The following is a 13,344-nucleotide window of genomic DNA, read 5'->3' as shown; positions in this document are numbered from 1 at the left end:
CCCCTGCAGGATCTGGTGGAAGCTTCCTGCCGTGCACGTCGCCTAAGGCTACGCCCACGCTTGGCTTCCTCTCCTCCGGCTCTCTCCTGGGGACCTGGCAGCGCCTTCTTAATCTGTCACCTGTCACCTGTGCACACATCCTCCTCTCGAGGTCTGCTTTGAGGCCCCTGACCTGAGACGAGGGGGAAAGAGGTGAGAGCAGCACTGAACAGGAGGAGGAGAAGGAATGGGTGGGGAGGAGCGGTCAGATCCCCACGTGGGGCGCATGCGATGCTCCTTGGGACCACAGCCCATGTGCTCAGTGACCTCAACAGGATGAACGTCTAACCCAGCGAGGCAGCCTGAGACCAGACTTAGATGCAACGCTGTGTGCAGCAGTCCTGGAAATATTCTTCACTCTGCAAGAGATCTGGGGTCTTCTCTCCCACACCACCATTCCCCAGGGGCTCCTCTGAGGGGTTGACTTTATTTCTCCAGAATCTTCCTACTGTGGAGAGATTTCCTGTCCAGGATTTACATAACTGAAAGACAGAAGCTTCAGAGTTCAGAAGGCGGCTAGACCTCTGCTCTGGGTGCAACTACATTTATGTCATCCTTATTCCCTAAAACACACTGGGGGTGGGGGGCTCTTCGTTTTTAAATTCTCTGGTGTCATAGTTTGGGGGAGGGGAGGAAAAGCTCAGTCTACATTCTGATCTAATCTGAGAGGGAGGCAGCCATCAGAGACAGCAAGTCAGTGGAGGTGTCCCTCTCTGAACCAAGCTATGTGCTCTGACTCTGAGAAGTACACATCTTTTTACCCTAGAGTAATGTAGTTAAGTGGCGGATTCTGGGTCCTTGCTCTATGCGAAACAATATTCTCACCCTGGTGAGTTCATTTTCCAATAAGCCTGCTGAGTTCATCCGCTGTTGAAAAGTCACCTCCCACCAGTGAAATTTGTTTGGCTGCTAGTGCGGTCTTTGGGAAGTTTGTGCCATTTTATTGTTAATATTTATGTATGTTATATTTTAGCTGGAACAGTCTTAACAATCATTGGACTGATTTATAGTATTTCCATGACATAAATATCAGAAAACCCTGGGTCAAACTGGATACTGCTTGAGATTTAATCATGAAGTTGGGGGTGATGACATTTCCAATCATGTAACAATTCACTCAACAAACGTTGAGTCCCTCCTATGTGCCAGGTACTGTGTAGATGCTGGAGATACAAAGGTGAGGCAGAAATAGACATGGCCCTGGTCATGGAAACATTAGGAGAGAAAGGCATTAGGGTAAAAACTATAAACAAAATGTAAAATTGTGACTGTGCCAAGTACTACAAAGGAGAAATATACGGTGCAATTACAGTATGAAAAAGAGAAGTTTGATCTAATCAGGGAGCTTAGAAAAGGCTTCCCTGAGGAATCAACAATGGAACTGGGAGTTGACAGACGAGTAAAGTTAACTAAGTGAAGGAGGAAGGGATGGGAGTCCAAAGAGCTTTCCAGACCCACAGCTTAATAAGGACAAGTGACCAAAAAAAAAGCCCACTGTGGCCAAGTCCTGGAGCATAGAGAGAAAGCCTGGCAAGGCAAGTGGGGATCATTCTACGAGAACTGGGGCAGCAAGAAAAGAGGGATTGAATTCTATCCTGAGAGCCATGGAATGTCGTTGAAAAGTTTGTAAGAGAGGTATGATTAACCACATGATCCAGTAATTCCATTCCTAGGTATATACCCAGGAGAAATGAAAACGTATGTCCACACAAAAACTTAAACACAAATGTTCATAGCAGCACTACTCATAATAGCCAAAAAGTGGAAACAACCCAAATGTCCGTCAAGTGATGAATGGATAAACAAAACGTGGCATATCTATGCAATGGAAAATTCTTCAGCTCCCCCCAAAAAATGAAGTTCTGATACATGCTACAACATGGATGAGCCTTGAAAACATTATGTTAAGTGAAAGAAGTCAGTCCCGAAAGACCACATACTGTATGATTACATTTACAGGAAATATCTAGAATAGGCAAATCCATAGAGACAGAAAGTAGGTTAGTGATTGCCTAAGGCTGGCACATAGGGTAATGGGAGGTGACCACTAATGGGCATGGGGTTTCTTTTTGGAATGATGAAAATATTCTTAAAAATACATTGTGGTGATGTTTGCGCAGCTCTGTGAATATATTGAAAAGCATGAATTTTACACTTTAAATGAGTAAATTGTATGGTATGTGAATTATATTGCAATAAAATAGTTTTTTTAAAGGCATGATTAGAATTATGTTTTGGAAAGATCAACCTGGCAGCAGTGTGGGAAAAATTAAAGCAGTGTAAAAAACGAATACAGAAAGAGCAGTGAGCAGGCTATTTTCACTGTCGAGGTGGGTGTTGATGACAAGCTGGGCTGCAGTGGTCGTGGTGGAGATGGAGAGAGGTGGACCATTCCAGACAGATTTAGAAGGCATGATACACAGGAGTAGGTGCCTGGTTGGCTACTGGGAATAAGGGCGAGGGAAGAGGCCAGGATGGTGTTCAGGTCACAGCTAGATGGATAAGTGGTTGCATTCACAAGATAAAGCATGCTGAAACAGGACCAAGCTTGCTTTTATGGACAGAGTTATTATGGATTTAGATTAGAGGTTCTTTTGAGACATCTAAGTAGAGATGTTCAGCAAACAGAGATACTGGACTGGCACTCAGAGAATACAGAGCTGGGGACGGCAATGTGTGGGTTCCCCGCGTGTTGTGGCAATGAAGCTTTGGGCTTGGGTGAGATCACCTGGGGAGAGAAGAGGGCTTAGGGCTGAGACTGAGGAACTCTCTCTGTTTAAATGGCTGAGTAGAGGAGGATGCGCCCCCACAGAGAAAGCCAAAGAAAGACTTAGACATGGAAGGGCAAAGCCAGGGGAATGGTGCCAGAGAGGAGCTGTGCTTCCAGAAGAGTCCGTGGCATCAGATGGTGCTGTGAAGTCAAAGAAGATGAGAACCAAGCTGTGTGCACTGGGTTTAGCAACATAGTGTCACTGGGGCTCTATGCAACAGCTGCTTCATTGGGACGATGGGGCCAGAGCCAGACTGACATGGGCTGAGGAGTAAGAGGGGAGGAGATGGAGACCGGCTGTCTTGGATTACGTTCCCCAGAAGCAGATGCTGGGACAAGAATACAAGTGCAAGTGATTGATTAAAATGCTCCAAGAAAATACCAGTCAAGGGATGGATGGATGGATAGATAGACAGACAGACAGACAGACAGAGACAGACAGACAGACAGATAGATACATAGATAGACAGATAGACAGACAGACAGATAGATGATTGATAGATAGATAGATAGATAGATAGATAGATAGATAGATAGATAGAAATGTCTGTGTGTGAATACATATATTTACTAATACTTTTCCCTGAGACGGCCTAGAAGCAATGACCGCATGGCAGCAATGAGTAAACCTAGCACCTAGATCTTGGATTGGATCCCAGACCCTAGGGAGTGGTGGATTTATTTATTTATATATTGGTCTTGTGCTGTAAAGGACATTAATAAGACAACTGGCAAGATTTGAATGAAGTCTATGGATTAGAAAAGAGTACTATATCATTGTTAACTCACTGATTTTGGTAATTTTGATTTGAGAATAGGAATGTCATTGTTGTTTTAGGAAATACACTCAGATATTTAGGAGTAATGGAAATGTCTATGACTTACTATCCAATGCTTCAGAAAAAAATTGAGAGAATGATAAAGCAAATACGGTAAAATGTTAACTGTTGGAGAATCTAGATGAAAGGCATATTGGAATTCTTATATCATTTTTGCAACTTTTCTGTAAGTCTGAAATTATTTTAAAATATAAGGGTTTTTTTTTTAAAGAAGCAGAATGAAAAATATTAGTCTAGGAGTTCTGAAGATGGCACAGCATCGTGGTTGGTTATTAGAGCTCAATTTGTATTTAAACTCTGGTCCAGGGTGACTGGGGACCGGACAGGAAAGGCACCTACGAGACAGTAAATACAGTTTCAGGGGAAAGTTGCCTAGACCCACACCCCTTGGATCTTTCGCTTTGCTGTCTATTTCCCTGTGTCATAACCATAAAAAAAGGACATTTATTCAAGAAAATGTGGAAAATACAGGAAGCTGTAAATCAGAAATTGAGTCATCCCAGTTTTCATTATATCTTTATATACACTTATGTATGCCTTTTTATAAATTTGGGATCAGATCATGCTTTATATACAGTTCTATATGCTCCTGGTTTTATGAAACATTGTCAGAAGCATCGCTCCTGTTATTAAAATTTTTTAAAGGTGGAGAGAGTTGAGTCAATCATACTCCTCAGTTAATGACACAGTTTTGTTTATATTTGTCCTTTTGTATTACAGTACAAATTGAATTGAATACAGTACCTTTTGTATTCACTCTCTTTATCCTCATTCTCCTTTTTGTCTGTATCGCTCTTACAATGTATGTTACACATCTCCTGCTGGTCTTAACCTTTCCCCCAGCACGTTTATAAGCTCTATTTAGTCCACGGCAGTTAAATATTTTTAAATAGAAGAATTTCAGGGCCGGCCCGTGGCTTAGCGGTTAACCGCACGCGCTCCGCTACTGGTGGCCCGGGTTCGGATCCCGGGCGCGCACCGACGCGCCGCTTCTCCGGCCATGCTGAGGGCGCATCCCACATACAGCAACTAGAAGGATGTGCAACTACGACATACAACTATCTACTGGGGCTTTGGGGGGAAAAAAAGGAGAGGATTGGCAATAGATGTTAGCTCAGAGCCGGTCTTCCTCAGCAAATAGAGGAGGATTAGCATGGATGTTAGCTCAGGGCTGATCTTCCTCATAAAAAAAAAAAAAAGAATTTTAATAACTGCATAATAGTCCATCACTGGACTGCACCATCATTTTCATCTATTTCCCTAGTGTTGGATACTAGGTTTTTTCCTTGCACCTTGTTATTCCCCAGTCTGGGGCAGACCTAGTTTGTGTGTATCTCTGCTGTGTGACCACGTCCAGTTTACTTAACGTCTCTGAGCCTCAATTTTTCTCAACCTCAGGGTTTCATATGTACATGGAACACTGATATGTGAAACACCCCAATAAGAGGTGAAGGATTACTGTGGACGAAGCACTCGGCGACAGCAAGGATTCTATATTCTGCATAGCTCAGTTCTGGGAGCCCAGTTCCTGGTGGGAGGATCTCAGGCCACACTACAGTTCATTTGAGGCACATCTGCTTTGGCATCTTTTGCAAACAGACAACCAACCAAATACATAAAGTGGGACAGAGAGGAGGGGTCTAGGGTTGCTTAGGAGCATGGCCCACTCTTGCTGGGCTGTCTCCTGAGATGAGGTGCGGGGTGTGCTCTCTGCTCAACAGCAGAACTGGCAAACCTCTCCAGTGTCGCTGAAACCTGAAGAAGGACCATGGGAAGAGGACAATGCAGCCTCTTGAGTCAAGAGAAGCCATGGCAGCAACCCCACCCGCCACCATCATTTTCCAGAGCAGAGGTGGGCGTGGTGGGGGCCCAGAGACGGCTGCCAGTGGCCATGCCAGCTTTCCTTTTCTCCCCCTGAATCTCTCCACCAAGGTGAAAGGCTCCCACAGACAGGCTGGGGGAATCCTGCTGGGGCTCCAGGGGGTGTCTATGTCCCCAGGAGTCCCCATATCAGGAACCTCTGGGTGGAGTCGCCAGGGGAGAGGCTGCCGGTGTCTCAGGTTCCCCTGAAGGTACCAGCGTCGGAAGCCATGTGGGTTTAGAGAACCAAGAGCCAGGCTGTGAACACTGAGGCCGCACAGCACAGCTGGAGTTAACCGAGAAGGAAGGTCCAGAGGGTCCACAGGGCAGATTCCGCCCCCTCTCTGAGAAAGTATTTCAAGTCCACGCAGGGGGCAGGAGGGAGCAAGAGAAGCCCCGAGAGGGACTGTAAATGACACGAGAGACCTTTCTGAGGTCAGGGCAGTGTCCTAAAACTGGATTGTGATGATGGTTGCCCAACTCTATAAATAGACTAAAATTCATTAAACTACACACTTAAAATGGGTGAATTTTATGATATAGAAATTAGACCTCAATAAAGCTGTTCAAAAAAAGAAAAAGGAAACCATTGGATGGAAAATTTTAATGGAAAATGTGGCCATAATTTTCTTATGCAAACCGAACTAGAAATTACTAGAATGACTTACGGGTCAAGAATAGGATAACTAGGTTGTCTAAGCGAAAGTTAACAAAACTCCGTTCTAAGAATATAGCAATCTTCCTGATGTATCCATTTATACCTGGTCATATATAAAGTACCTGGTATAGTGCCAGGGACACAGTAAGCCATCAGCTGAATGGTTCTCGTTTCATTAACTGTTCAGGACAGATGGGCAGTGTCCCATCTGGACATCAAGGCAGAACCAAAGAAGCAAGGACCAGAGACTAGGTGGGCAGACATGGGGAGCATCATGGGTCAACAAGACACTATGGCAGGGATGAGCGGTTTGGAGTTACTACAGCCAGTCAACAAGTCGGGACCAGCAGGACGGCTCAGAAAGCTCCGGTAGCATTAACCAAGATAGTCTGGAGTCTAGGAGATTGGAGTCCACCAAACTAGTTTGCAATGTGCTTCAGACTGCCTAGGTTCCTGCCCAGCTCAGTGACTTACTCATTTAACCACTGTAAGCCTCAGTTTCCTCGTCTGTGCATAAGGGACACCATTTTTGTGGCACTGTCATGGGCATTAATGGAGGCAACATGCATCAAATACTTGGCAAATTCTCACTGTTAACTATTATAATTGTTATTATTCCAGAACTCACAAGCATGAGAATTGTTAGTGTCTTACAGAGTATGTCTGCTCAAGAGGTTTTTCCAATAAAACTGAAGTCATTTCTCTGTATCTTTAAAGCAAAAGAAAAAGCAGGAAGGACTTGGGGGAGAAAAAGAGAGAGATCAATCATAAAATTCAAAAAGCAATTCTGGGTACCAATACTGCAATTTAGAAACCATCCTTTTCTGCACGTATCCATGATCAGTTTCAACATCAAGGGCACGGAGGTGGCCAGTGATCGTGGGTGTCTTGCTCTGGTGAGTTGGAGCCCATCACCCTCTCTACCTGTGAAAACAGCGCTTCCTGCTCTGCCATGATGATTCTGTAGGAGAGAGGCTCCGTGTCCGTGCCCCTTGGGGAAGACGGGGAGCTGCAGAGCTGGTGAACGTCAGTGCGCATGGTGAACAGCATCACGGGGCTGGTGATTCATGGCGGGGAAGAGGTGGCAGGGGTCGCAGACAGCGACATCACTCATCCCCACACAGCCCCTGTAGTTTCCTGTAGGGCTGCGGAGGAGAGAAGGCAAGACACAGAGGCAGGGCTGCCTTCGGGTTCTCCATCAACTGCCTGCATGAGCCTCGGTTTGATTAATGGTACTGTGTTCATATTTTACTCATTATTAGTGTATTCCTGGGAAAAGGCAGAACAAAACAATTCCACAAATGACTCAAAAGTCATATGAAATTATTACTTATAATCAGACAGAAAAAGGAGGGAGGGACGGAGGAGCTGGGGAATACATGACAAAGAAACCTAACAGGACACAGTGTCCATAGAAACTCACAGGGATGGGGCCTGCCTGGGTCACACTGCACACCTTCTTTCCCCTCGTTCTCTGCATTTTAGCCTGGATTAAAGGCTAAATGATAGAAATGATACTATAGCAAACACTTATTCAGAATCTCTTAGAAGAAAGACACATTACAGTTGACTTGGGGATACAAAGAATCAATAAAGCACCCATGTCCTCAGGAATTTAAGTTGACCAGAGGAGTTAAGATACATACGTTCAAAACAGAATAACAATTGGATAGCTTGCAAAACTTCTAAGGTTTGATCTAGCCAGTCTGCTATTACAGAGCTATCCTACAGATGAGTTTCCACTTATGCACAAAAATGTTAGTAAGGGCTGTTTGTTGTCACACTAATTCTAGTAGTAAAAATGGAGAACCTAAATGCTCAGCAATAAAAGAATGATTAAATACATTATAATACATCCATGCTATGGAATACTATGTAGCCATGAAAAAGATCGATTTACTAATTAATTAGGTCAACTTAGGCATATTGACATAGGAAGATGCCCAATGTATACTCTCAATGACAAAAGGCAAGTTACAGAACATATACCATGGTCCAATTATGTCCTGTACTAGTTTGCTAGGGCTCCTATAACAAATATCACAGACCGGCAGGCTTAAACAACAAAAATCTATTCTCTCACGATTGTGGAGGCTGGAAGTCCGAGATCAAGGTGTCTCAGTGGTCACTGAGATCAAGGTGGTTTCTCCTGAGGCCTCTCTCCTTGGCTTATCTTTTGTCTTCTTGTCTTTCCTCTGTGTGTGTGCGTGTCCTAATCTCCCCTTATAAGGACATCCGTCATATTGCCTTAGGACCCACCCTAAAGACCTCATTTTACTTTAATGACCTCTTTAAAGGCAGTATCTCCAGATACAGTCACATTCTGAGGTACTAGGGGTTAGGGCTTCAATATATGAATTTTGGGGGGATATAATTCAGCCCATAACATGCTCTTTAAAAACTCTGTGTCTGTATGGATTTTCAGTTTTAGTCTATATTTCTGAATTGCTAGAAGTTTTATGAGTATAAATTCATATATTACGTTAAATAAGCAAGTCTTTAAAAACTAATACAGTATTTTTACAACTTTTTATGTCGGAAATTGCTTTCAAATAAAAAAGCTTTTTAAAAAGAGTATAACAGTAGGGATGGAGCCACGGGCCTGGTCTTTAAAGGACATTTGGTGCAGTCATCCCACAGGGGCAGCAGCTGGCCTCGGGGCAGGGAGGGGGGATGACAAGGACACCACCAAACGCGGAGGACCAGAATCAGAAAACCAGCCAAAAGCAAACCCAAAAGGCAAAGGAGAACCGAGCAACTTTCAGAAAAAAGATGAGAGGAAAGCACCTCTCTGAACTTCCCATTTCCCGTGGGAGCTGTTTTAAAAGATTAGCAAATTATCCACTTATTTAGACGGATGATCCGAAAAAATACACCAGCTGACCTGATACTGAGAAAATTCTACATTAAAAAGGGGGAGGGAGGAGGACATAACAATCTGTTGGATATACACGAAGAGTTTAGAAAAGATCTGTTTGGGGGGCGAACATTCCACACAATTCAGTTATAGAAAAATTCAAATCGAGTCATGCAGCAGTAAATAGGAGGAAAAATCAGATTAAGAATATGAAAATAAAGATACACAAAACACGGCATGAATTACCACAGTTCTTTACTGCAAGCATAGAACACGAGAACAGACACTCAGATATCACATATAAAGATAGAACAAACAGAACAAGATTGATAAGCAAGAGTACAATTGGAGAAAGCTTTCAAAAAACACAACTACAGTTATGGTTTGAATTGCGTCCCCCCCAAAAATGATACGTTCAAGCCCTGACTCCTGGTACCTCAGAATGTGACTTTATTTGGAGATGGGGTCATTGCAAATGACTGGGTTAAGATGAGGTCATAAGAGTGGGTCCTAATTCAATATGACTGTGTCCTTGTAAAAAGGGGAAATTTGGACACAGAGATACGCACAGAGGCAGCTGATGTAAAGACATGGGGAGAAGGCCGTGTGCAGACGAAGGATTGGAGAAATGCATCTACATGCCAAGGAATGCCCAAGACCATGGCAAACCACCAGAAGCTAGGATGAGGCAAGGAGGGCTTCTTCTACAGGTTTGAGAGGGAGCATGGGCCGGCCCACACCTTGATTTTGGACTTCTAGCCTCCAGGACTGTGAGCGAACACATTCCTGTTGCTTTAAGTCACCCAATTTGTGGTACTATATTATGGCAGCCCTAGGAAACTAATAGAAAGACAACGAGATTAGAAAATAAAAGGGGTTCTAGTTATTTCTTTACCAAAACAGGAGACAATTTCAAGAGTATTTTCTTAAAACTCATTAATTTTGCCAAGATAAGAAAAATAAGAAAGCTTTAAACTATTTATTCTCATAAGCTTGGATCTTTATAGCAGTAACACCATTGTAGACAACTTTTAATAAAGGAAAGCATGAAGAGAAAAATGTCAGCCACATTTCCATAACCAGCACGTTAGCACATTTCCTTTCAGGCTTTTCTCTATGCAATATACATGCAACACACACACACTCACACTCACACACAGAATTTTATTACCTAAGTGTCTACTGAATTTTTATTACCACATTCTTCCCCCCAAATGATTCATAATATGAAATAATCTTTATGATATAAATAGATGTATAAACACCTTTCTTGCCTATATAATCAGGTGGATGTTATATAACATTTGGGTATTAGGGCAGTTAGGTTGTTTCCAATTGATGGTTACTATAACCAACTTCACAACGAAGGTCTTTGTGCAAGAACTCTCAATCCACGTCTCGGCTATTTTCTCAGATTCCTAGATGGAATCTAGGAACCAATGGATGGAAAAAACATACATTTTTCAGCCTCTGATGCATCTTGCTTTCCAAAATAAGATGAGCTATTGATCAACCAAACAGGTTTAAAACAGATTCTGGTGGCTACTTGTGACCATGGCTATAGAACAGCAGTCTTTCCTTACATTTGTGGGAACTTTTTTTTTTATTCTAAGAGGTCTTGCCAGACTCCTCTTGAGGCAGAACTCATTGAAGCCCAGAGAGGTAGGTAAGTGATGCTGGGGTCAGTACTGAAGCGGAGCAGAAGGCTATCATGCAGGGCAAAGCACGTAACAGAGGAAGGAAAGTGGCCTGAGCTGGCCTGGGAAGTACTCAGAGGGCTGGAGGCCACGAGTGGGGCTGGGGGGCTGAGGGACCAGGAGGCCCATCTCTCAGCACCAGACTCAGGGACTTCCCAGCAGCACATTGCTGGGTTGTTAGAGATGGATGAACCCCTACTCTTGCCTCTCACCACTTTTTGTCTTAATATGACTGTGGTTATTAAGGAACACCAAAGTGAATGATTTTAACATTCCACACATTTCATGGTAAAGCACCAACACTTTAGAAAGAAAAAGCCTGTGACTTAAAAATATCAATAGATGTAAGCCACAGAAACCAAAGTTTCCTAGGGTCCTCAATAATTTTGTCAATAATTTCTTTCAGATTGCAAAGAGATCCTGAGACCAAAATGTTTGAGAACTGCTGCCTTCATCAACATGTGAAAAATCAGACAGGGATGAAATCCTATGACTGTAAATACTAATAAAGCCTTTAGGGACAGCCCCTCCCTCATGCAAGACGTGAGGGTTCATACAAGTTTAAAAAAAAAAAGACAACAAATGTCACGAAAGTGGGAAAATCTAGCTATGATGCATTCTTTAGTCAATATCATTTGTACTGAAGAAACTCCACAGATGTAGTCATTGTGGGGAAATCTTCACTTGTAGTTTGCCCTCGACTAAATGTGAGAACTCACACTGGGAATTCTGTGAAGAAACCCTGTGAATGCAGACAGTGTGGGAAGACCTCTAGCTCGTCCTTCTCTCAACATGAGGACACGTTCTGGAAAGAAATCCGTAAATGCACTAAATGCAGAAAAACTTTCTGCATCAAAAAACCCACAGTGGAAAGAAACCACACTTCCTTAAAAGTAAGCCATGCAGAAAAGGCTTCGATCTGAGGCCCCATTTTATTGGTAACATAGAACTCACACAAGAGAAGAGCCTTTCTTCACAAAGAACAGATTAACCTACAAGGAATCACCAAATGGGAGAAGTCGCTTCTGAATGAATCCCACCAGAGTTAACAGCATTCAAAGATTTCCGTAGCTACGGACACTAATGGGGAAGGGTTTGTGAAAAGTGTTTTCACAAGTCTGAACTGAACTGAACTAGAAAATGCATGTAACATTAAACATGGACACGTATATGCTGTATATGCGGTGCCATTGTAATTTTGTTAACATTTTAATTCACTCAGTTACGGAACGCCTCCTCAGGGGACCACGCACCACGTTAAGGCACTGGGGCCAGACGTGATTTTGAACTGGATGTGTCCTTGCAGCCCACATGCTCGCGCGTAGACCCACTAGAAGGGAATGACAAGTTTTTTTGGGGGGGCGGGGGGGTGGATCAGGTTGAAGATAACATTTTATTACCTAAATCAGGTTATATATGTGTACATAGACTGCTGTTATTATACAGTATGTCAAAAGAATCTTTCCATGATAATATAGACGCCTCATCCTAAAATTACAAACATATTTGGTGTGGTAGAAATAATAAGTTACCAACGTTTAAAAGAATAATCTGAAAAAAGTAAACGACAGAGAAATGAGGTACAATAATCTCTTTAAATTGACGCAAAAACTCAATGAAGCTGCTTGATGATTAAGTAAAAGTTTTGTTACAGTTACAGGATGATATACAAAGACCACTTTTTTAATGTTAGTATCAAGGTACATGTTCCTAGTTTCGTCAGAAACAAACATTAACTGGTAGTTGAGGGCAGGGAGGGGTCGGTTCCTGAGATACCAGGGCACAACAGAACTCTTCCTCCCACAATCATAGGACTAAATGTTGGCACAAAATCAAGATTATATTTCATGGTTGCCACACTGCTTTTCCCCCCACAAATTTTATCATCTATTCAAGACATCGTGCTATGCGAATACTGTTAAGTATAGAAAACATTTTATCAGCACTGACTTGAACATGCTGACAGCAGAGCTTCTGTGCAGTCAAAACCGAAAGGGAGGAGCGGGAAGGAGGAGGTGAGGGCAAAGGGGATAGAAGGATAGAGGGACAGAAGGATGCTGGGAAATTAAGTAGATTAGAAACGGAATTTCTAGAATAAAAAATGTCCCTTCAAATGGATTGCTAGGCCAAGAAAGGAAATTCCCCAAACTCCTTTTTCCACTAATTCAGGAATGTCAATTCAAGTTGGACTTTATTATGCAGAAAGTTTTTTTTAGAAAAATAAAATATTGAGTTTTAATATCAAACTTGTTTATGTACCTTTATTCTTCAAACTTCATGTCAAGTTACAAATAATCCATACCATGGAGCTATGTTGCTTCTTTAGGATGTACACTTCTTCAGGGAGAAAACAGCAATAACCAAGACATTGAAAATGAACTCACAGTAAATACCCAATTGTAAGTATACAGAGAGGGTGCATTACATTTCAGTGTAGTCCAATATGCACACTGTTTAAAAGTGGACCCCCCTTGAAAATATCACACACAGATGTACATAATTTTCCTACAAAAGAAAGAACCCACAAATGAAAGGTTTTTTTTTTTAGTTTTAAAGTTGTATCACAGGGAATAATTGTTTAAAAACTATCAAACCTTGTGTATTTTAGCAGCAAACAAAAAGCT

Source organism: Diceros bicornis, chromosome 37 (genome assembly GCF_020826845.1).
Source record: "Diceros bicornis minor isolate mBicDic1 chromosome 37, mDicBic1.mat.cur, whole genome shotgun sequence".
In the NCBI taxonomy this organism is placed as follows: Eukaryota; Metazoa; Chordata; class Mammalia; order Perissodactyla; family Rhinocerotidae; genus Diceros; species Diceros bicornis.
Note: the sequence above shows the minus strand (reverse complement) of the source record.